This window comes from Ascaphus truei, chromosome 1 (assembly GCF_040206685.1).
Source record: "Ascaphus truei isolate aAscTru1 chromosome 1, aAscTru1.hap1, whole genome shotgun sequence".
In the NCBI taxonomy this organism is placed as follows: Eukaryota; Metazoa; Chordata; class Amphibia; order Anura; family Ascaphidae; genus Ascaphus; species Ascaphus truei.
The window spans coordinates 301,824,147-301,850,341 of NC_134483.1; positions in this window are offsets into that span (position 1 = coordinate 301,824,147).

Here is a 26,195-nt window from a genome sequence, read left to right on the forward strand (position 1 = left end):
GTACAGCTTATCTGGGTAGATATGGGGTTATTGGACCCAGGGGTTCTGGCCTTAGGGCTGTGTTTCTGACCTGCAGGTCGTTCTCTCTGAGGCACCTTTGTGTGGTGGTGGTGCTTCCACGTGGTGGTGCTCCCCCAAGATGGCCGCCTCCTCCCTCACCACGCTACTGAGGCCTATGGCTCCCTTCACTAGTGGGTCCCCTCCCGGTGTTCTTCACTCCCAGCAGGGCCCTAGGTCAGGTTTGTACCTTTTATTTACGTGTGCCGTCCTGGGGGGGGGAGCTGGACCCGTAACGGGGGGTCTCCGCTCGCGCCTTTCCTCACGGCCTCAGGCGGCCACAGCGGGCGCTTCTCTTACCCCACAGGGGGTCGGGGGTTCCGTCCCCGATCACCGCTGATTCCCCTCTATTCTTGGCTTTCACGGGGCGCGCGGAGTCCCGTCGCCTCTCGTCTCCGGAGTCTCTCCGTCAGATTTGAATTTTGCGGGCTGCAGAGGGGAAAGTCCCGCACCGGGGGCAGGGGGTCTCTGACACAGCTCTCCGGGACGCCGGAGCCAGCCACTTCGGAGCCCAGCTAGTCACCGGAGCAAAGTCTTTGGGGGTTCACTTAGGGATTCCTCCGCTTCTCCTGATTATTTTATTATTTAATATGCTTCGTTAGTGCTATTCATTCAGACCGGGTCGGGAGCGTCTCTTTCAAGCTGCCATTCCCCTTGACGTCACCGGAAGTCTCCGGCTTTTGAGATTTTTTTTTTTTTTTCAACTTTGTTTTTATTGGTTTTTAGTGCATACAACCATTTGGTTACATTACGTTGATAATTATTCCATGTATACACTTAACTTGCAAGGACAAACTTCAAATGACGGACGCACTTTGGGGAGACCCACAGGACAAGACATTGACAGACATACAACATCTACGGAGAGATAGGGGGAGGAAGGAGGGGGGGGGGTAGGGAGGGAGAGGCGTAGCCGAGACTCACACCACCTGATGATCCGATGACCTGAGCCGCCACTGCTATCACCCTGCTTTTGACCACCTCGCAGAGAGCCCTGAGCCAACTCCGCATCCGCTTTTCGACTTCGTTCCCGTTGGGATAATACTACAACCCTGGGGGATCCCTGCCGTCCGAACGTCCCGTGCAACTCCCCGCCCAGCATCCAAGGAGAACCCACTTCCATCTATCAAAGCCATATTGTGGCCTCATTCATCCCCTGTATGTCGGTCTGGGCCAACCACAGTGACCAGACTTTTTCGAATTTATCGGCCGAATCGTTGACTAAACTCGTCAACTTCTCCATTCGGCAAATGAACCAAATTCTGTTCCTGATTTTGTCTATAGAAGGAATCGCATTCTGATTCCACAATGCTGCGGTCTCACACCTCATAGCGGTAGCAAAGTGTGCTATCAGCTTGTTACCCGACCGCGATACCTCATTCGTAGGTTTACCTAATAAAAATAGCCACGGGTCCAGCTGAATTTGGAGCCCTAAGAAGATCCTCTGCAGCCAATCTCGGATCTGGGTCCAGATCGGCACTATTTTCGGGCAAGACCACAGCATGTGAACCAGATCCCCTTGTTCCCCGCACTGCCTGGGGCAGAGCGGGGAAGATCCCCGATTGAATTTAGCTAATCTAACTGGGGTGAGATACCAACGTAGTAATACTTTATACGAGTTCTCCTTCAATGTTGTGCAGATGGAGCTAGTGGCCGCGGCCTTAAATACCGCGGCCCAGTCCTCGTCCTCTAGTTGGCCCTGGAGATCCTCTTCCCATTGAACCATAAAACGGGGTTTGACTGTCCTGTCTGTGTCAGTATTGACCACCTCTCTGTACAAGGCAGAGATCAGTCCCCTTGTGCCTGTCCCGCGCACACAGAGCTTCTCAAAATTCGTCAGCGGTGGTCTCACCGGGTGTGCTTTATAATATGCCCTGACCTGGAGGTATTTCATAAAATCCGTGTTAGGAATGCCTGTTTCCGACTGTAATGATTCGAAGGATTTGATCTTTCCTTTAACCTCCAGGTCCTTCAACCGTCTAACCCCCGATTTACGCCAGAGCGGGAAGCTCTTATCTGTCAGGCCAGGAGCAAAGTCCGGGTTGCCATATAAAGGTGCCATCAGAGTATGTTTGGAGGTTAATGAGCTGTTATCTTTGGAAGCCTCCCAGACCGAGAGTGAGTTGAGTACAGAGGTCAGTGGAATGAGAATATCCCTCACCCGTTTCCTCGGGTACCAGATCAGGTCCATGAGCTCCAGCGGGGCGCACACCTCCCTCTCCAGCGCCACCCACCGTCTCAGCCCAGGATCTCCGTGCCACTGCGTAATTTGGCACAATTGTGCCGCTTTGTAGTAGGAAATAACACTCGGAACCGCTAGGCCACCAGCTTCCTTAGCTTTCTGCATTGTTTTTACTTTAATACGTGGTTTTCTACCATTCCAAATAAATTGAGATATTGATTTTTGAAGCCCTGTAATGTCTGCCCTTACCACGGGAATCGGGAGAGTTTGAAACAGATATAGAATCCGGGGAAGGACGTTCATCTTGACGCTATAGATCCTCCCTAACCAGGAAATACCATATGCCTTCCAGTCCTGCAGCTCTTTTTTTAGAGTCCTCAGCAGTTTGGGATAGTTAGCCGAATATAAGGAGCTTATCCGTTTTGTAATCTGCACTCCTAGGTACTTCATGGAGGAAGGACGCCATCTAAACCCGAAATTGAGTTCTATCAGCTTCTCCATCTCTCTTGGCATGTTGAGGCTTAAGGCCTCTGATTTGGATTGATTTATTTTAAAGCCTGAGATCTGGGCAAACCGCTCTAGAAGCTCGAACAGATTGGGTAGCGAGACGAGCGGCTTAGTAAGGGTTAGAATGATGTCATCTGCGTACAAAGCCACTTTGTGCTCCTGTGAGTGGATTTGCACCCCAGAGATATCAGCGTTGTTCCGAATTTGTGCTGCAAGTGGCTCGATGCATAGGGCGAAGAGCAGGGGCGAATGCGGACACCCCTGTCTCGTGCCGCTTTTAATTGGAAAAGGATCTGATGGGTATCCTTGGTGGACCACCCTAGCTGTTGGTGCCGTGTACAAAGCCTTGACTGCCTGTTGGAATATACCCCCAAACCCAAATGCTCCAAGCGCGGACTCCAGGTATGGCCAATCAATCCTGTCAAAGGCCTTTTCCGCATCTAGGCTTAGGGCCACACTTCGGATCTCCTTGGCTTCTATAAAGTCTATGATATCAACAATCCTTCTAGTGTTGTCGGCCGCTTGTCTATTTCTTATAAAGCCAACTTGATCCGGGTGGATAAGCCTCGGCAGGATTATATTTAATCTATTGGCCAGTAATTTAGAATAGATTTTAACATCTGTATTTATTAATGATATTGGCCTGTAACTCTGGCAGCTAGTGGGATCTTTGTCCTCTTTATGAATTACTGAAATTGACGCCTGGAGCATCTGTCCCGGAAAGGGCTCTCCTGCTAGCACTCCATTGAATAACTGGAGCATGTGAGGAGCCAGAACTCCAATAAATTTTTTATAGTACAGATTGGAGAACCCATCCGGGCCCGGGGCTTTTGACGCTTTTAGGTTTTTTACTACCGCCTCCAATTCCTCCCTCGTAAAGTCGCTCTGTAGTGCCTCTCGCTCCAATCTGGTCAATTGTGGCAAAGCCGCGTCTGCCAGGAATTTCCGTAGCTTACTACTTGTCCTTGCATTGTGGACCACCTTCTCCCCATTGTATAGCTGTGCGTAAAATTTCGCAAACTCCCCCACTATGACTTTAGGGTTTGAGGAACACTGGCCCCCACTTGTTTTGATAGACTGAATATTAAAATTTGGTTTCCGGTTTCGGAGTCTGGTAGCCAGCATAGTGTCCGGTTTGTTAGCTTTCTCATAAAACTTCCTCTGAGTCCAACTCATGTCTTTCTCAGCCCTGGAGGTAAGGAGGAGGTTCAGTTCAATCCTAACATCCTTCAACTCCTTCAGGGTATCCTCTCTACCTGTCCGGTTATGTAGTGTAGAGAGCTCATGTAACCTTTTATAGAGCTGCGTTAATTTGGCTTCCTTTTTCTTTTTTCTACTTGCAGCTATGCTGATTAAGACCCCACGGATCGTGGCTTTATGAGCCTCCCATAACAGAGAATGGGAATCCACACTGCCACTATTTATCCTGAAGTAGGCTGATATCTCGGTTTTGACTTTTTTTTGTATTTCCGGGATTTTAATTATTGATTCGTTTAGCTTCCAATTTGCTCCCGGCCTGACAAATCCAATTTGAGTGCATCTAAGCTCAATCGATGCATGGTCCGACCATGTAATATCGTGTATGTTTGTGTCGGAGATTTGTGGGACCATTCTGCCCGATACAAAGAAGTGGTCAATCCTACTGTAACTGTCATGGGGATGGGAATAAAAGGAGTAGCTGCGTTCACCCTGGTGCTGCTCTCTCCAAATATCTACTAGGCCAGTTTGTCTTAGTCCCCTCAGAAGTGCAGTGTTACCTACTTGCCTTCTAGACTGTTGGGGTGTCGTGCGATCGACCTTAGGGTTGAGTACGGTGTTAAAGTCCCCTCCCAAAACAATATGACCCTCGGCCCACTGTTGCAGCTTTTGAAAGAAAGCGTTAAAGAAATCTGTTTGTCCTTCACTAGGCGCGTATATACATGCCAATGTAATTCTGGTCTGTTTGAGGAGCCCAATCAGCACGATATACCTGCCCCCGGGGTCCCTTTTGATCTTCTCGACCTGGAATTGGGTGTTATTGTTTATTAATATAGCTACCCCTCTCTTTTTTTCCTCCCCTGAAGCCAAGAAAAACTGACGGAAGTGTGAGTCTATAAATTTAGGGCTGTGTCTAGAACTGAAGTGTGTCTCCTGAAGAAAGACCACCTCAGCGACTCTCCGCTTGTGTGGACTATTAAGCCCTTTGGCGTTTTGTGATATAAAGGTTACCGCCATATTGAGATAAGTTGTGTGTGCAGATAGGGTGTATAGGCGTAATTACTCTTACCCCTGTCCTGGGGCTCCTGATGGGCTTGCGAGCCGTGGTGCTTGCCCTTCCCGAGCGGGTTCCGTCTGACGCCTGTTGGGGCTGGGATGGGGAGGGGAGAAAACATGAGGGAAAATAACATATATACATCACATATAGAAATAACAAGAACCGTATTGGTCCTAAGAGACCTCGGGTTCAATGCCCGGCTGTGATCTTTTCTTCCTGGACCTCTCCCCCCCTTGGTCCACCTCCGTGGCTCCTGAGACCAGCCACGGACAACCGGGTCTTTGCCAGGAAGGTGGGTTTTATCCCATCTCCTGGATTGGATGCACATGCCTGCAGGCAGAGTGGTGGGTACTCCCCCCCCTCGCCGGCAGTTATGCTAAACTAAAACCTAACCTCTAACTCTGAACTACTGTCGTGTTTGGGCAATTTTTTTTTTTTTTTTTCCCCCTTTCCACCCCCACCCAAACCTAGTGTAAACCCTAATTATCCTCTATAATCTACTCTCTCCACCTCGACATTCTCTATACTACTTCCCAAAACTCTGAACTACTTTAACCCTTCAATTCTGTCCTTCCTCCGTTTCTGCTATACCCACCTGCAGACTCTTGTGCCCTACCTACCCCTCGCTTCCCTCCTGGGGATAATTTTTCCCTTGACCGCCTGTTAACGCTGGGACTTAATCCTTTTTAGTGGACTCTGTGGCCCTTAGCGTCCCTCTGTGGCTCCATGCTATCGGGTGTGAATCTGCCTTCTTTCCTACCGCCCGCCTCTCACTTTCCTTCCCCCCCTCCCCCTCGGGACCCCCCCGACCGTCCTCGAGACCTCCGCTCTCCTGCCCCCCACCATCGCCCATGTCCCCTTTGTCCCTCCTGTGTCGGAGCTTCTCCCCGGCGGCGGATCTCGCGTGCCTCCGCCGAGGAGCCCCGCAGCACATCCGGGTCGTCGCCGTCCTCTTGACGTCACCGCGACTCCATCCCGGCGCTCCATTGCCTTCCCTTCCAGCGTTCTCGCGAGATCCAACGCTTTGACGTCACCGAGCTGGGCGGGCCATTCTCATTCACAGGCGGGCCTCCGAGGAGAGAGGGCTGGTCCGGGGGCAGCTCCCTGGGCGGGTCCCGTTGCCGGAGCATTCCATCCTGCCAAAAGCTGCGCCGCCATGGAAGTCTTCGCGCTTCATCCCCACCTTCCCGCTCAGATAGGTAAGGAAACGCCATCTTGGTTCCTCCAGATCTGTGTTAGATGAGATTAACGGCCACCATTTGAGGCCTTCTGTCCTTGGTCTCCCTCTCCGGCCTTAGTAGTCCTTGGGGTAACAATTTGGCAGTCTTGAAGGGTAATAACTGGTTGGAAAGAAAAAACGCAACAAGCGTAACAGAACTATGCTGACTTTATTCCCTTCCTTGTTTTAAGGGCTTTTCCCGCTCCCATCTTTTCTGTTTAGGCTCTTATCCTTCGGGGGAGAGGGACCCTGACGTCTTGGCGGGGAGTCCGCATTGGGACCTTGTTGGGCCCCCTCTGTGGAGTTAGCCACATTTCCCTGCACTCCAAGCTTTTTCAGGAAGGATGCCCCCTCCGAAGGATGTTTGAGGACGTGGGGTCTTCCATTTTTCGTGGCCACCAGGGCAAAGGGGAAGGCCCAGCGGTATCTTATTTCACTGTCTCTGAGTGCCCGTGTAACATGGCCTACCGCTCTTCGCCGAGCCAGAGTGAGGGGCGACAGGTCCTGATATACTGTGAGGGTGACCCCCTCAAAGGTGATATGGGGGGTGGCCCGGGCTATCCTTCCCACCTCCTCCTTTACGGAGAAGTAGTGGAGGCGGAGGATCACATCCCTAGGGGGATTTGAGGCCAGTGGCTTAGAGCGCAGGGCTCTATGGCACCTGTCCATCCTGAAGTCAGATTCCGGCTTATCCGGCAGGATGGAGGCCATCCAGCGTGTCAGCAGCGCCTCCGGGTCCAAGATCTCCTCCGGGATCCCCCTGACTCTCAAGTTGTTCCTCCTATCCCTGTTTTCTCCGTCTTCCTGGCGGGCCTCCAATTCCATCACCCTCTGTTCTAGGGCCTGTATACGGGTGTTTGTTTCCTGCTGTGAGTTAGCGCTAGCTTCCATGCGCTCCTCCAAGTCGTTGGTTCTGGTCCCGATCTGCATAAGATCATGCCGGAGCCCCTCCACCTCCCCCCTGAAAAAGGATTTCAGATCCACCAAGAGCCTGGAGATTTCCTTTTTAATAATTTTGGATTGTTCCGCCGCTGCTCTTGATCCCTCAGCATCCTGGGCGGAATCGGAGTCCGACACCGCTGACATCTCCGCGGCCCCTGCCTTACTTTGTCCCGTGAAGTAGGCCCTGACATCCGACTTGCGTCGGGCTTTCTGCCTCGTTGCCGCCATCAGGGTCTAGGGCTTATTTGCCGGATCGGGGTGTATTTACGTTCACGTATTGCCTTTTTGCTTTTGTCCGAAGTCGGTTTTAGTCTGATTTATTATCTTTATTATGCCGGCGGTTGGTGGAGCTGAGTGACTAAGCGTCCATCACCAGCCAGCCGCGCATGCCATTCCTCGTGACGTCACAGGAAGTCTCCCTGATAGCGCCTTTTGGAACTTGTTGTCCCCGTGTTCCCACCCTGAGCCTTGAAGTTATAAAGTTTAATATAAAATGCGGTAAATTCCTCCGCTATTTTCTGTTCGTTATAGATGATTTCTCACGATTAATTTTTTATCGCTGTGATCTGGGAACGCTTCTGTATACCTCTTAGTTTGCTCGCCAAAAGTCTGTCAGCCTTATTGCCCTTGTCATAGTATTTCTGACAAGTCCATGTAAGAGCTTTTTCTACTTCTTCCATTTGGGCTTGTTTTAGCTCATTCCTGGCTGCGGTCAAGGTTTTATAAATCTTTTTCGAGGGGTTGGGTTTGTGCTGTTGTTCCAGCTTAATTATTTTAGTTGTAACAACTAGTGACATACCGCTCACCTCAATATTGAATACCAACTCTATGATAGGGATGACAGACATACATATATAAGGAGACAAAGGATGCTCCTAAAAAGATCCCACTTTAATGCACAGCAAAGCCGAAAATAGTCCACAGGTATAGTAACCCACTAGAGTAATGGTAAGGCTATAAGGGTACAATTAAGTAACTGCTCCCAACACTGTGGGAGGACAATTACCACTAAAATGCCCTAGGGCAAAAATAATAAATGATTTATTGATATTCAGAAGTCGACGCAGTAACACACACTCAAAATAACCATAAAAACAATTAAAACATAAATCACGGGTGAGGCAGGGTAAGGGGATATTATTATAAGATGAATTCCCAAATATTAGTGTATGTCCCCTTACCAGTACCAGGTGGTAGTGTGAGACACAATGGTAAATACAAATGATAGGCAATAGAGAATGCTAGAGCCTCTGGTCTCAGGGTATGGTGGAGGTTGCACTAATCATTGCATGCTGTGATTGATCTGCTCAGTATCAATAGTTGGATATCACACTGACAGTAGGTAGTGATGCATGCAGAGTAGTGAATGCAAATAAATGTGCCACTGTCATATATCACAAAACCTATATAGGTACTAGGTCACATGATCAATGATTCAGTAAATCATTAGTGCACATTATACCACATTATATAAATGAACCGCGGCATGTGCATCAAAAACCGGACCTGATATATGCATAAACTACCTCTGCTAGGCAGTTAACAACTCGAACAACCCCACACAAACTACCAGGAACAGTCTCACCCGTGACTCCTCCTACACGACGTCAACGTGGTGACGTCATGCCGACGATCGTTTCGCGCATAAGGGGCTGGCGCTTTCTCAAGGTTCAGCCTCACCCGTGATTTATGTTTTAATTGTTTTTATGGTTATTTTGAGTGTGTGTTACTGCGTCGACTTCTGAATATCAATAAATCATTTATTATTTTTGCCCTAGGGCATTTTAGTGGTAATTGTCCCCCCACAGTGTTGGGAGCGGTTACTTAATTGTACCCTTATAGCCTTACCATTACTCTAGTGGGTTACTATACCTGTGGACTATTTTCGGCTTTGCTGTGCATTAAAGTGGGATCTTTTTAGGAGCATCCTTTGTCTCCTTATATATGTATAATTATTTTAGTTGTCAGATCTGTTATTAATTTCACCTTGGCCTTTCTGTGGGATGCAATTGAAATAAAAGTTCCCCTAATTGCTGCCCTATGGGCTTCCCACAGAACCGCCGGAGAGTCTACTATGCCCCAGATGAGAGCGAAGTACTCCCTAAGAGCCTTTTTAATTTCTTTTTCTACCTCCGGGTGGTTCAGTAGGGAGTCGTTCAGCTTCCAAGTGTAGGCGGTTAATTTATGAAATGGGGTGGATAGGGTTAATGTGATGGGGGCGTGATCTGACCATGTAATGGGGCCTAAGTCCGAATTTGTGCAGGCTTCCAGGATATATTTGGTAGCAAAAAAATAGTCTATACGAGAGTATGACTGGTGGGGTGCGGAATAGAATGTGTAATCTTTTTGGCCCTGGTGTTGGATTCTCCAGATGTCCATTAAGGAATATTCCTTGGTGATTGTTTTAAATTGTTTCTCCATCCTCTGAGGTGGAGCTCTGTGTTGGCCTTGTTGGCCTGAGGTTCTGTCCTCCGCAGAGTTTATGGCCATATTAAAGTCTCCGCCCACAATCAACGAAGATAGGTAGGTAGGGTCAACCTTTTCTAACACTGCTTTCAGGAATTCCGTTTGATTATCATTTGGCGCGAAGATGTTGATCAGAGCGACCGGCGAGCCAGCCAGTGAGCCATATACCATTAGAAATCTACCCTCTGGGTCTGAAGTGGTTTTGGTGATATTGAATGGGGTTCCTTGTCGGAGCAGGATCGCTACTCCTCGCTTTTTACTGTTAAATGACGAGAAGAAACCCGTAGGGAATCCATTGCTAATCAATTTGGGCAGCTCTTGGGATGTAAAGTGCGTCTCTTGGAGGAAGATGATATCTCCCTTGGACTTTTTCAGCTCTTGGAGCGCCAGTCGTCTTTTTCTATTATTATTCAGGCCCTTTACGTTTAGTGATACAAGTTTAATTGCGGACTGACTAGCCATTTGGGCGAGAGAGTTTAGTGTCCATCGGGGTCTCGCCCTTCCCACCGGGGAGATCCTGGTTCTTTGGTTCAGAGAACCTTTTTAACGCTTCTTGATGGTGCTGTTTGAGTATGGGTGTCAGGCCCGCCCGACGAGGGGTTGGGTGTGAGGAGGGCAGGGAAGGTCGAGAGGGGGGGGGGATAGGCTGCTGGGACAGGGTCAGCAGCAAGAGGCAAAGTGGGACGAGGTCAGCTAAGGACCTCCAATAAGTACGGCCGGGATTGGCTACCGGCATTTGGGCTTAAGGCCCAATGGGGGGGGAATCCGATGGTTCAGGCATGGGCGTGCAGGGAAGGTGCGGACCCTTGACCCTTGTACTTGCTTAGTGTAAGCTCTACCTTAGTTTAAGAGGGTGGGGGGAGGGGGGGAAATGGGAGGGGGGGAAAGGGGTCAAAGGGACGCAGGTCACGAAACGCGTCAGAGTTACTATGTACTCCTTTTGACCACTTAATAAACCTTTTTATATCCGATACTGGTTTGCAGCCCCCATTGTTTGCACGGTTGTGCTCCGCCACTGTACCCTATGGGACTACTCTCTGCAATTACGTCTGGCATGACGCACCCACTAATCAAGGACTGAGCTGTGCTTCAAGGGAGTTCCTCACATTGATCGTTTGATTGGTATGTACTTTTGTTTTGCTGGGGGTCTATACAGGACCTTTATGGTATATACTGCACCGACACACTTTATTCGAGCAAATACCCAGTATGTACCTGGCAGATACCTGGAATGCGCCGCTCCTCACCTCTGACAAACCCCGTTGCGTTTGCCTTCCCAGCCTGGGTTCATGCCTGGCTGACGGGCGGCTGATCTGTTAAATGATAATGATTAGGATTTAATAGGCTGCAATGCTTCACGTGTCTACCAGATGGCATAAATTCATGAATTGTAATGCAGTATATATATATATATATACTGTGCAGTATTGCAGCCAGCGGGAATAAAATGCTTCAATCCCTGCCTGGAAAATACCTCAATGCACTCGGGCAGAAAACAGTCACAAACCTCAATACACCCGGGTATACCCGAATTCGTGGGACTAGCCGAGCTCGAATAAAGTGTGTCGCCAGTGTATAGAGATCTGTGTTAGCCGTCCAGCGTAACTAGTACACTCCTATGTTTATATCATCCTAATGAGTCTCCTTAGCTCTTATACATGCTCTAATGCCTTGGTTACATATTTTATTACTCTGAATATGCATGTATGTTCCTAGGACAGCAGAGCCCTGAATATTGGGATAATATACCTCACCCACTACGGTCAAGCTTATAGGTTTTGGACATGGGGAAGGCGTGGGGAGGGGAGGGAAAACTCCTAGCATAGCCATAACATGGAGATCTTTCTGACAATCCTTAAAACCAATGTAATAAACGTGAGAACAACTCTTAACAAGCTCAGTACATGAAAAGCATTATAACCTCTCTTTTTGTCAGTCGGTCAAGCTTATAGGTTTTGGACCTGGGAAAAGGGGGGGAGATGGGGAGGGGGGAGATAGGGGGAAGGGGGAGACCTGGGTTGACAGGTAACACAACAGCACATTGCATTAATGTTTTTAGGTATCATGCTGAACATAAACGGAATACTTCCTACGCTTGCTGGTCGGGGAAGAGGGGGGGAGGGATGGGGCTCTTACATTTAGTGAAGTTAATATCCGAGGATCCTTATGACATTTCTATTTGATCTATGTGGCCCGCCGTGTGCCTTCCTCAGAGGGTTTGACAACGTATTTTATTACTGCAGGCAGCATCATTAGTATGGGGCCGTGCGGCCATATCTTCTGCGGCGGAAGGGCAGGCTTATGGACTTTGGAGCGTGAGGGGGGGAGGGGGAAGGGGGGGAGAGAAAAGGGAGTACATTATATTATAACACATACAGTACAACTTTTCTCAACTTAAACATTCATCAACTGAGGAACTGGTTGTTTTTTTTTTTACATAACAACTGTGGCATAGGGACGGCTTAGCACTAGATCCATGTGGCCAGCTAATCTAGACTGCCAGTTACTGTAATAGTGTCACTGCCGCTGCTTCCATTATCGAAGTCATTTGGGCTTCCTGTCTTGTGCAGGGCTCATTAGGCAGCTTCCCAGTTAACTAGTATTTCCTAGTCCGGGGGGTGGGGAGGGTAGCAACAGTCGTGCGAACCGAGCCTGGGGTCCATAGTCCTGTACCCGGGCCTTAGACAGATTAAATTTTGCTACTTACAGTTAGCAGATCGCAGTGCTGTTGTCGTAGCATCGCGCTCCCCTCCTATTCCCCCCGCCAACCCCTAAAGCCCAGCCGGACCTCAGCACTCTTCAACTGCCATTCGGTCAGCGTCAAAAGTTATAGTAGCTTCAGCTGTGGGTTGCCTCCGATCGTCAGGGGTCGGATTCAGAAGCTATGCGTCTGGCTGGGTCTGGTGTGGTTCTTGAGCCGTCATGGGCTCCCGTCTTCGCTGTGGACTACGGTGCTTCTCATCTGTTCTTAGACTGCCTTGGCGCCGCCGTTCTCCTCGCGGGACGGGTGCTGCGTGGTTCCGCGTCCTCCCGGTGCGGTGGGTCTTGTAGTTGCTCCGTTGTCCAGGAAAGCGGCGGGGTGAGACCCAGGGCTTTCACGAATGGGGCCATGTCCTCAGGGCGGCGGATGGTTAGGAATTTGCCGTCATAGCTTACCGTAAGCTTGAACGGAAAGCCCCAGCGGTACTTCACCTCCTCCCGGAGGAATGAGGTCAAGGGCTTAATTTCTCTCCTTCGTTCGACTGTTATCCGTGACAGGTCGTTGAAAATTTGGAGAGTTTCATTTTGGAAAGGTAGTGACTCTTTCCCTCTGCAGGCGGTGATGATCTTCTCCTTTACTGTATAGCTGTGTAATCTTATGATTACATCGCGTCGCCGGTTGGGATCTTCTGATCTGGGAGCTACCGCCCGGTGGGCCCTATCCATCTCTAGGTCCATGTCCTCTAGCGGGCCGCAGAGCGATGTGAACAGTTCCGCAAGATAGGGACGAAGCTGGCCAGGTAAGACCGTCTCCGGTACATTTCTTATGCGCAGATTCTGGCGCCTGTCCCTATTTTCTTGGTCTTCCTGCCCGTCTTTGAGACGGGAGATCTCCTCTCCTAGCCGGATGATTTCTTCCTCGGCTGCTGTTTGTCTTGCCAGGGACTCCTCCAGTCCACCTTCCAGAGTCGTTGTCCTCTCTGTTAGGCCAGACATCTCCTGTTTAATCTCCGCTACTGCTGCTTTGATTTCTGCCTGCAGGGATGTTTGGAGCTTGACATGCATGGTGGAGAATAGGCTCTCCAGGTAGGATCGGGTGATCGGTTCCTCTATATCCATTTCAAGAGTTGCATGGGCTTTCGTACCCATATTTAGAGCTGCTTGCGGCTCTTGTGAGCCTCGTGGTCCGCCACCCTCTTGGTTTGCTGGACTCTTCTGTGTCGGGGAGAAGAACCGTGACACCGCCTGTGCTGCGGGCTTCTTTGTGTGTTTGGACATGCTCCGATCTCTCCAAGTAATGGGGGTATGTTTTTGAGCCTTGAATTTCTGGTTTGGGAGTGTTATTTATTAAGTTTTAGCCGGTGGGTCTGCGGAGCTCCCCTCCTACACCCCCATTCCTGATGACATCATCGGAAACCCATCCCTTTAGCACATTTTTAATGGATCATCAAAATTCAGTATTGTCATAGACAACTTAGGATCTGGCTGTGTTTTTTTTTTTAGGGAAGCTGTGTCTTTAACTGAAACGGGAGGCGGCCATCTTGGATCCAGATGGAACGCAGGCTGAAACACATGACATGAAGATAGCTCCTACTCAGAAAGCTCTTATTCAGACCACAGCTCTGATCAGACCCTCTCTTCACAGTGGGGGCGCAGGCAGGCTCAGGAGGGATCAGGTAGGGCGCAAGAAGGCGGGCAGCCAATATCTTCAACTGGTTTAGCCAACAAAATAGTCAGTGGGTCCATAGAAATGGACACATCCGTTATTTCTTTTTTTAATAGATTGGATAACGATCCAATATTTCTATTGCCGGACACGTTCACCAAATGTGGACCATATCGCTTCTCTGCCCACAACCCCTCCAGCACAGATCAGACACCACAGGGTAGATTTGCTTCAGCCGCCATGGCGTGAGGTACCAATGAATAAAATTTTATATATATTTTCTTTAGTTGCTGTGCATATGGAAGTTTTTGCAGCAAACTCCCATATATCCTCCCAATCATCCCTTTCAATTTCTATTTTCAAATCCGCTGCCCATTTGAGCATGCAGTCATGATCATGTGAATTGACCAAGGCCTCCAAACTGGCTTTTATTCTAGTTATCAAACCTTTTTGATAACTACCTCTCCTACATAGGCAGCAGAGATGTAGAGGAGCACAGCAGCGTTTCTTGGCAGCATACCAGCTAGTGGATCGCCAAAATGAGGGTAACTCCAAGCAGGGATGAGTATTAAAAGAGTACTTTAATGGTCAGTGCAAAACAGAACAATGGTAAGAGCGCACCTACGCGTTTCGTCCGTAAAGGACTTTCTCAAGGTGGATTATACTCTATGTCCCTGAACCTGGATCCATTATGGTATATGGAATTATCAGTATACTAATGAGCCATCTATGGTGATGCACCATAAACACCACTTACCTCTCCTACATAGTGCTTCAAAACTTGTGAAGGGAGTAAATTCTAATTTTGGGGACATTTTTGGAAAAAAATTCTGATCTGTAGATATTTAAACATACTAAGGTCTGGTGCCTCATACCTAGTTAGGAACTCTTGGAAACTAGAAAGTTTTCCTTTATGCACTAGGTCGGCAACTACTCTAATATGTTTAGCTTTAATTTGGTCGAATTGTTTATAATCACAGCCTGGGGGGAAATTGGGATTGTTAAAAAGCGGAGTGAGTTGCGAAACGGGAGTCACAAGATTTAATTTGCCCTTAGACTTGCTCCAACTCTCCCAGGTAAATCTCGTCGGATCTAGCTCAAACATTTTGGCGTACACCTCCTTAGCCAGTGCCCATAGGGACACTGGCAGAGAAGACGTTCTAGCATATTGGGATTCTATAGCTAACCAACAATATTGTGTTGGATCAGCGTTCCACATCACCACCTGCCTTAGTTGGGCAGCTTGGTAGTATTTCGAGATATCTGGGACACCCAAACCTCCTCTTGTCTTTAAAGCCATCATCACCGATCTAGCTGTTCTAGGCCTTTTACCTTGCCAAATAAAATTAAATATTCTATTTGGGAAATTTTTCAGTTCGGATCCCGGTATCCGGACTGGGAGAGTCTGGAAATGATATAATAACCTAGGGAGTATATTCATCTTGACTGATACTATTCTCCCAATCCATGACACCTGATATCCTTCCCACTTTGCCAGATCCCTTTTAATCTTATCAAACAATGGTGGATAGTTGCCTTGATATAGGGAGTGGTAGTTCCTAGACACATTTACTCCCAGATATTTAATATGTGAGGAACTCCATCTGTAGCTGAAATTCAGTTTTGGTAATTTTATCTCTGGATCCGAAAGATTCAGATTAAAAGACTGTGACTTGTCGCTGTTCATTTTATATCCAGAGATTTTTCCAAAGTCTGATAGCGCCTTTTGGAGGTTGGGTAAAGAAGTCTGAGGGCTTGCTAAAGTCAGAATAATATCGTCTGCGAATAATGAGATTTTATCATTTGTTTTCCCAATCACTATATGCAATGTATATTACTATTTGCTCTTATTTTAGCAGCCAATGGCTCAATCGTTAGAGCGAAGAGAGGAGGAGATAATGGGTACCCTTGTCTCGTACCATTTAAAAAAAAAAAATTCCCCAAACATTTTTATTAGGCATAATCATCTTTACAGACATTGGTTTTACATTATCAGTGTTGGCCTAATACAGTTGTATTTTCCTTGTTCATGTGGGGGGAGAGAGAAAGAAAGGAAAGATCCCCTAAGGCCACGTCATGGTCTCTGGGGTGTGGAAAAAGAAAGAGAGGAAGGGGGGGGGGGGGAGAGAGGGAGTCATTCCACCCTCGTCCGGCCGGGTCCCGGCATCCATCCTTCACGGCTCTACTGTGGTTCAGATCCGTCTGGGGTTGTATCCTGATTTGGTTCGGATTAATGGGTTAACCAGGGTTCCCAGATTTTATAGAAACCTTCAGTTGAGCAGTTCAAGAAGGCCGTGAGTTTTTCCAAACTCATAACATCGTTAACTCTTTTTTTCACTAGCTGTTTGGTGGGGGGCGCTATCTTCTTCCAAGAGTATGCGACTGAACACCTTGCTGCTGTTAGAATAAAGGAGATTAATTTCCATACTGGGCGATCGATGTCCTCTATCGGCCTGCCCAGTAGGAAGGTCAGTGGATCTATAGGAATTGTGAGGCCTGTGACCTCTTTTATCAAATCTTGTACCGTAAGCCAGTATTTCTGAATTTCTGGACATGACCACCAGATATGGGCCATGTCCCCTCTATGTCCACAGCCTCTCCAGCATAGATCTGAGGCCAGAGGGTAGATTTGTTTTAACCTCACTGGGGTAAGATACCAATGATACATTATTTTATAGATGTTTTCCTTCACTGTGGTACAGATGGAAGTTCCTGAGGCTGCATCTCATATTTCCTCCCAGTCCTCTCTGTCAATAACTATGTCCAATTCCGCTTCCCATTTAAGCATATAGTCGTGAGCGGTAGAGTTCACCGGATTCTCCATGCCGGCATATATTTGTGTTATTAGACCTTTTTGATGTACTCCTTCGCGACAGAGTTTCTCAAATTTTGTGAGAGGGGGGAATTTCAATGATGGGGACATTTTTTGTAGAAAGTGTCGAATTTGGAGAAACTTAAATGTATCCAGGTGGGGTAATTTTAATTTGGTTCGCAATTCTTGGAGACTCAGGAACTGTCCATCGCTCAGCAGGTCCGCGATCGCTCTGATCCCCATTGTTTTAAATAGGTCGAATTGTCGGGTTTCACACCCTGGTGGGAATTTAGGGTTGTCAAATATTGGAATGAGCTGAGAGCAAGGGGACGAGAGTAAGAATTTAGTTTTAGTTTTTGCCCATATGTCCCAAGTATGTTTTATTGCCCCCAGCCCGAATTTGGGCGCCATGTCATTTCCCCTGTCACCGCTCCAGAGAAAAGCTGGTAGAGAAGGCGTTCTGGAGTAATGAGATTCAATTGCTAGCCAACATAGCTTGTCTGGGTCCGAGTTCCACATTACCGCCTGTTTTAATTGGGCAGCTTGGTAATATCTATTAATGTCTGGGACCCCCAGTCCTCTTTTTGTCCTAGACGCCATAAGAACCGACCTAGCTACCCGGGGTCTCCTTCCGTTCCAAATAAATTGGAGGATTTTATTTTGGATAGTTTTTAATTCAGAACCAGGGACATGGATCGGGAGCGTCTGGAAATAATATAATAATCGGGGGAGTATATTCATTTTAACTGAGATCATTCTCCCGATCCATGAGATCTGGTATTTTTCCCATTTATCCAGATCTTTTTTAATTTTCCTAAATAGGTTGGGATAATTATTTTGGTATAGGGAGCAATAGTGCCTCGATACATGTACTCCCAGGTATTTGATGTATATAGGGCTCCACTTATAATTAAAGTTTGATTTCAATGTCCGCATCTCTGGTTCTGATAGATTTAAGTTGAGGGCTTCTGACTTATCACTGTTAATTTTGTATCCTGATATTTTGCCAAATTCCTTTAATTCTTTGTGTAAGTTGGGAAGGGAGATCTGGGGCTGCGTTAATGTTAATATGATATCGTCTGCGAACAATGAGACTTTATAGTTTATTCCGCCAATTGGTACCCCCTGTATATTTATATTGTCTCGTATTTTAGACGCTAGTGGTTCGATTGTTAGGGCGAAGAGGAGAGGGGACAAAAGGCATCCCTGTCTCGTTCCATTTTTCATTTCAAATTTTTTTGCTGTACCCCCCGGGAGTTTCACCACTGCAGACGGGCAGCAGTACAGCGCTCGGACTCCCGCTAGATACGCATCTTTTAAGCCGAATTTCTGCATTGTTTTGTCAAGAAATAGCCAATCAATTCTATCGAACGTCTTCTCTGCGTCCAGGCTTAACAGAAGCGCTTTGGTAGCTGTGAGGTGGGCATGATCAACTATATTTATAATTTTGCGGGTGTTGTCTGAGGCTTGTCTGCCAGATACAAACCCCACCTGGTCGTTGTGAATTAATCTCGGTAGGATGGGATTCAGTCTATTTGCCAGGATTTTGCTGTATAGCTTAAGATCGTTATTTAGTAGGGAGATTAGTCGGTAGCTCCCACATAGCAGTGGGTCCCTACGCTCTTTGTGGATGATGGCGAGATTGGCCTGGGTCATTGATGGGGGGATTGGGCTGCCCTCCATGAATGAATTGAATAAGCTGAGTAGGTGTTTAGTTAGGATCGGGGAGAATCTTTTGTAATAAACATTGGAGAAGCCGTCGGGGCCAGGGGCTTTTGAGATATTTTTTTTTGTTTTATCAGGGTACACAACAGATAGTAAACTTTGTTGTACATAGATTGGATAAACATTGATATTTGCATATATTAATAAAAACATCCGTATTCCGTTTTCTTTATTCAGATAGGTGTTTATCTAAATGTTTGTATGTCTGAATGCTCGTACGTTTCTGCTGTTATGGTTCAAACTAGGAAGCTGCCGCTTCCGTGTGTCCTGTTTTTAGTAGTATAGTAGAGAAAAGAAAAGGTGGAGAGCAGAGAAAGAGAGAGGAGGGAAAAAAGAAGGGAGATAAGGGGGGGGGGAGAGGTGCTGCGGGATGGCGTCCAGTTTTGTATATATCCTGCCTTTTCCTTTAGGAATTTATTATGTACCTGACCAAATTTCCCATGCCATATGGAACTTATCCATCTTTTGGGTCAGTTTTGCCGTAAGAAGTTCCATTGTCTTTATTTCTCGCATTCTGCGGAGTACGGTCGGTTTAGCAGGGGCATTCACCTTCTTCCACGCTGCAGCAACGGAACAACGTGCCGCCGTGAGCACATGGCTCACCATCTTACTCTCTGCTGGGTCTAATTCGTCAATTGGCTTGGCCAGCACCATGGTCAGCGGGTCCACCTCAATCTCTACCCCCAGGTACTCTCGGATTAGTGTTTGAATCATGACCCAGAACACCTGAGTCTTGGGGCAGTTCCACCAGATATGAGCCATGTCTCCTCTTTGCCCGCAACCCCTCCAACACAAATCTGGGGTCCCGGGGAAGATCTGGCTCAACCTATTCGGGGTTAGGTACCAGTAAAATATAATTTTATAGATGTTCTCTTTAATGGTAGTACAAATCGATGTTTTGGATGCTGCCTCCCAGATATCCTCCCAGTCTTCTCTATCAATCTCTATATTTAAATCCTCCGCCCATTTGGACATATACCTGTGTTGGGAACAGCCTGTTGATCGCGCCAGGCCCAGATATATTTCCCAGATCAATCCTTTAGCATAGTACCCTTTCCTGCACAGTCGTTCAAAATTTGTTAGCTGCTGGAAAGCCTTATCTTTGGATACTGTTTGCAGGTAGTGCCTGATTTGTAAAAAGCCAAATATTGGGAGGTTTGTCGTTTGATATTTTTTTTCCAGTTCTTGGGTCAGCAAGAGCCTACCTTGCCCAGAGAAATCCTCTGCTATCATCATCTTCAGCTGTTTAAATTTACTGAGTCTCTGTGGGAACCCGCCGGGGGGAAATTCTGGGTTATCGAATATGGGTGTTAATAGGGAGGGGTGAGCCGTCAAGCCATATTTGTCTTTATTTTTGGTCCATACTCTCCATGTACATTTCATTGCTCCCAGTTTTAATGTTTCCGAGAGGATCTCTCTACCCCGCACAGTCCACAGGGTGGCCGGGAGTGAGAGGGGTCTCGCGTAGGAAAACTCTATCCCTGTCAAACAGCTTGTAGTTGGGTCATTGTTCCACATTATCACTTGTTTCAGTTGGGCCGCCAAATAATATTTAATGATATCTGGGACTGCCAAGCCTCCACATTCTTTTGGTGCTAACATTATGGTTCTAGCTACTCTTGGTCTTTTGTTTTGCCAAATGAATTGAAAAATTCTGTTTTGTATATTCTTTAATTCCGACATTGGGATATCAATTGGGAGAGTCTGGAAGTAATACAGAAGTCTTGGCAGGATATTCATTTTGACCGTAGCTATTCTGCCTAACCAAGATATCTGGTATTCATTCCAGCTCTGTACTGTAAGTCTTTTTTTAGCCTCTCAAATAGGGGCGGATAGTTATATTGATATAGTGATTTGTACTCCCGTGTTATTTGGATTCCCAAGTATTTGATTTTCGTGGAACTCCACTTATAATTAAAATTTAATTGTAGCAGTTTGGCCTCGGGATTAGGTAGAGATACATTTAATGCTTCCGACTTATCCATATTGATTTTATACCCCGAGATTTTGCTAAATGTATCTAATTGTGAATGTAAATTCGGGAGTGAAGTCAAGGGGTTGGCTAGAGTTAGGATAATGTCGTCAGCAAAAAGGGATATCTTGTAATCCGTATCTCCAATTGTAATGCCACTTATATTGTTGTCCTCTCTGATTGTTGTTGCCAAGGGTTCTATAGAGAGGGCAAACAGAAGTGGAGACAAGGGACATCCCTGTCTAGTACCATTCCTAATGTTTATAGGATTCGAGTTTCCTCCTGGGAGTTTCAATACAGCCGTGGGAGTTTTATAGAGGGCTCTAACCCCCTCAAGATATGGGCCCTTAAATCCGAATTTAATTAATGTTTGGTCTAAAAATTCCCATCTGATCCTGTCAAACGCCTTTTCCGCGTCTAAACGTAACAGGATGGCTTTCGTGGATGAGAGATGTACATGGTCGATTATGTTTATAATTTTTCTCGTATTATCTGAGGCTTGTCTGCCTGAAATAAATACGACTTGGTCCTTGTGGATCAGGCCTGGGAGAATGGGAGTTAGTCTGTTAGCTAGGATTTTGCTATAAAGTTTTAGGTCCGAATTAAGGAGGGCTATGGGGCGATAATTACCACACTGTAGTGGGTCTCTCCCTTCCTTTGGTATGAGTGCCAAATTCGCTCTAGACATAGAAGCGGGGATAGCCGTTCCCTCCAGAAACTCATTAAACATATCCAGGAGATGTGGTGCCAAGATCAATTTAAATTTTTTATAGTATTGATTGGAAAACCCATCCGGGCCTGGCGTTTTACTAGGTTTTAGTTGTGAGATGGCTTCTAGTAAATCATCCTGCGCGATTTCTTTATTTAGCTCTAGTAAGTCAGCTTCTGAAAGGCTTGGAAGGTTACATGACGCTAGGTACTTAGTAATAGCTTCTGCATTTGAGGAGCTGTTTTGGGGGAAGTTCAAATTATATAGTTTGGAGTAGAAGTCTGAGAATGTGGCCGCTATCTGTTTTTCGCAATATGTTTTGATGCCCGTCTTTGTTTGTATGACGGATATTTGGGATTTGGTTCTCAGACCTCTTAATTTAGATGCTAATAACCGGTCGGCCTTATTTCCTTTGTCATAATATTTCTGCTTCGTCCACCTCAGCGCCCTCTCCACTTCATCTATTTGTATCTGCCTGAAATCAGATCTAGCCTTGTCCAGTACTTTGCGTAGTTGTTTTGAGGGATTAGCTTTATGTTTATGTTCTAGGAGTTTAACTTTCTCCGCTAATTCGTCGTACAATTTCTGTTTTTGCTTTTTCTTATATGATGCTATGGAAATTATATTCCCTCGAATCGTGGCCGTATGGGCCTCCCATAGCATCGCTGATGACTTTACAGAGCCCTTGTTCAGCGCAAAATATTCTCTGAGCTTTTGCTTAATCTCTATCTCTACATCTATTTGGTTTAACAGAATCGTTTAGTTTCCAATTATATTGATTATATTTATAGAAGGGGAGGGAGAGCGTCAGCGAGACCGGAGCTTGGTCCGACCATGTTATAGAACCTATGTGGGAGGTTGCCTGAAAGATATCTTTAGTACCCAGAAAATAATCAATCCTTGAATAGGTCTGGTGCGGGGGAGAAAAATACGAATAGTCCCTCTGGCCCTGATGCTGCACCCGCCAAATATATCAGCGAAAACTCTTTCAGTATGTTCTGAAACCTTTTGGCATTTGTAGTCGTAATGCGTGGGTGGGGAGTACCCAGTGGGCTTGTCCTATCTTGATCAGGTGCTACAACCATATTATAATCTCCTGCTATCAATAGCGTAGTTCTAGGTTGGGGGGCTAGCTTGTCACATAGATCTCTCAAAAAGTCAGCTTGACCCTCATTTGGGGCGTATATATTAACAAGGGTAATCTCCACATCTGATAGTGTGCCTTGCAGAATGAGGAATCTACCTTCTGGGTCTACGGTCTGTTTTTGAAGTGTGAATTTGACATTTTGTCTAAATAAGATGGCTACCCCTTTTTTTTTAGTGGAGCAGGATGCATAATATGCCTGGGGGTAGTATCTCTGAAAGGTGTTAGGGGGCGATATCGTATTAAAGTGCGTTTCTTGTAAGAATAGCACATCTCCTTTTGTTTTTTTTAATTCTTGTAAGGCGAGCTTTCTTTTGATTGCTGAGTTAAGTCCCCTAACATTTAGGGACACTAGTTTAAGTGTTGTATTTGGAGCCATTTTCGGAGCCATCCAGCAAACAGCTCCAGGGCTTTCCGGATACAGTCGGGTCCCCTCTTTCCCATAAGCTTTAGGCTCTGCGTTCAAATCCTTTCACCAGGTCAAAGGGGTCTCCACTTCTTTGCTGCACTGGGATGTGTAGATCCTTGTAGCTCCAGGGGCATGCGCCCTCTTTGTGGACAGGTAGGTATGTGTTCCCCGCCGGGGGCAGACAAGCGTTCCTCATCTCGTATGTGTCTCAGAAGCTCGTAAGGGGGGGGGGGGGGGGGGGCAATAGGTCGTCCAAACATATAAATTTTGCCGGGAGTAGTCTTTTCCTCTCCAGGTGACATTTCTCAGTCCTCACCTGCCTGGTTACGTTGGGTGGCTATTCTCTGAGAGGAGCGTGGTCCCCTCTCTGTTGGCCTGTGATCTGGGTCTCTGTCCGTATCTTCAGGGGCAATTCCACCTCCATTCTTGTGGGGGACACCGAGCCCCTTTAGGAATCTTGGTATCTCTTCCGGGTAGGAAAGGGTGTGGAATTTGCCTCCAGCCTGGGCCACAATTTTAAAAGGGAATCCCCAGCGATATTTAATCTTGTTGTCCCTTAATTTTAGTGTGAGGGGTCTGAGCTCTCTCCTGCGGTCTACTGTACGTTTTGAGAGATCACTGTATATCTCAATATGTACATTCCGGAACTGGATGTGTCCTTTCTCCCTGCTCGCCGTCAGTATTTTCTCCTTTGTGGAGTAATAATGGAACCTGACCAGTATATCTCTGGTCCTCTTGGGGTCCTTGGACCTAGGTCCGAGGGCCCTATGGGCTCTGTCCATCTCTAGCTTTTAAGGAGTTAGGTCAGGTACCAGATGAATAAAGAGGTCTGATAGGTATGTGTGCAGCTGTTCAGTCTCCACTGTTTCTGGGACCAATTTCTGCCGCCGATCGCGGTTTTCCTGGTCCTCGGCACTTTCCTTGAGCCCTCTGATCTCCCAGTGCAGGCGGTTGATCTCGTCCTCCGCGGAGGACTGAGCCTGCTCCAGTGTTTCCACTGTGTTTGCCAGCCCATCTGTTTTGGCCGTTAGGAGAATCTAGTCCGCCCTTAGGATGTTAATGGCTTTACCCAAATCATCCCGAAACTCCTTCCTCATTCTGGAGATTCAAGTCCGCCCTTAGGGTGTTAATGGCTTTACCCAAATCATCCCGAAACTCCTTCCTCATTCTGGTGAAGAGGTTTTCTAAATATGTTTTGTTCACATCTATGTTTTCAATTTCCTGCTCGTGCGCCCCGCTCGGGCCCTCCCGCGTGTCGGCTGAGCCGCCATCTTGGGAGGTCTCGCAACTCCCCGCGGTCCGCTGGCTTTGTGGGAAGTAGCTCGTCACTGACTGCTGAGCTGCCTTCTTATTTTTGCCGCTCATGCTGGCTACCTTCCCCTCCGCTTGTATGTATTTATTGGGGGGGTTTAGATGTAGAGATGCCGCAGGAACTGTGGGGTCTTTTTAGTGCAGTAGGATAGGATTGTTTGTTTAGTCTAGTACAGCTTGTCTGGGTAGATATGGGGTTATTGGACCCAGGGGTTCTGGCCTTAGGGCTGTGTTTCTGACCTGCAGGTCGTTCTCTCTGAGGCACCTTTGTGTGGTGGTGGTGCTTCCACGTGGTGGTGCTCCCCCAAGATGGCCGCCTCCTCCCTCACCACGCTACTGAGGCCTATGGCTCCCTTCACTAGTGGGTCCCCTCCCGGTGTTCTTCACTCCCAGCAGGGCCCTAGGTCAGGTTTGTACCTTTTATTTACGTGTGCCGTCCTGGGGGGGGGAGCTGGACCCGTAACGGGGGGTCTCCGCTCGCGCCTTTCCTCACGGCCACAGCGGGCGCTTCTCTTACCCCACAGGGGGTCGGGGGTTCCGTCCCCGATCACCGCTGATTCCCCTCTATTCTTGGCTCCTCGGGGCGCGCGGAGTCCCGTCGCCTCTCGTCTCCGGAGTCTCTCCGTCAGATTTGAATTTTGCGGGCTGCAGAGGGGAAAGTCCCGCACCGGGGGCAGGGGGTCTCTGACACAGCTCTCCGGGACGCCGGAGCCAGCCACTTCGGAGCCCAGCTAGTCACCGGAGCAAAGTCTTTGGGGGTTAACTTAGGGATTCCTCCGCTTCTCCTGATTATTTTATTATTTAATATGCTTCGTTAGTGCTATTCATTCAGACCGGGTCGGGAGCGTCTCTTTCAAGCTGCCATTCCCCTTGACGTCACCGGAAGTCTCCGGCTTTTGAGATTTTTTTTTTTTTTTCAACTTTGTTTTTATTGGTTTTTAGTGCATACAACCATTTGGTTACATTACGTTGATAATTATTACATGTATACACTTAACTTGCTAGGACAAACTTCAAATGACGGACGCACTTTGGGGAGACCCACAGGACAAGACATTGACAGACATACAACATCTACGGAGAGATAGGGGGGGGAAGGAGGGGGGGGGTAGGGAGGGAGAGGCGTAGCCGAGACTCACACCACCTGATGATCCGATGACCTGAGCCGCCACTGCTATCACCCTGCTTTTGACCACCTCGCAGAGAGCCCTGAGCCAACTCCGCATCCGCTTTTCGACTTCGTTCCCGTTGGGATAATACTACAACCCTGGGGGATCCCTGCCGTCCGAACGTCCCGTGCAACTCCCCGCCCAGCATCCAAGGAGAACCCACTTCCATCTATCAAAGCCATATTGTGGCCTCATTCATCCCCTGTATGTCGGTCTGGGCCAACCACAGTGACCAGACTTTTTCGAATTTATCGGCCGAATCGTTGACTAAACTCGTCAACTTCTCCATTCGGCAAATGAACCAAATTCTGTTCCTGATTTTGTCTATAGAAGGAATCGCATTCTGATTCCACAATGCTGCGGTCTCACATCTCATAGCGGTAGCAAAGTGTGCTATCAGCTTGTTACCCGACCGCGATACCTCATTCGTAGGTTTACCTAATAAAAATAGCCACGGGTCCAGCTGAATTTGGAGCCCTAAGAAGATCCTCTGCAGCCAATCTCGGATCTGGGTCCAGATCGGCACTATTTTCGGGCAAGACCACAGCATGTGAACCAGATCCCCTTGTTCCCCGCACTGCCTGGGGCAGAGCGGGGAAGATCCCCGATTGAATTTAGCTAATCTAACTGGGGTGAGATACCAACGTAGTAATACTTTATACGAGTTCTCCTTCAATGTTGTGCAGATGGAGCTAGTGGCCGCGGCCTTAAATACCGCGGCCCAGTCCTCGTCCTCTAGTTGGCCCTGGAGATCCTCTTCCCATTGAACCATAAAACGGGGTTTGACTGTCCTGTCTGTGTCAGTATTGACCACCTCTCTGTACAAGGCAGAGATCAGTCCCCTTGTGCCTGTCCCGCGCACACAGAGCTTCTCAAAATTCGTCAGCGGTGGTCTCACCGGGTGTGTTTTATAATATGCCCTGACCTGGAGGTATTTCATAAAATCCGTGT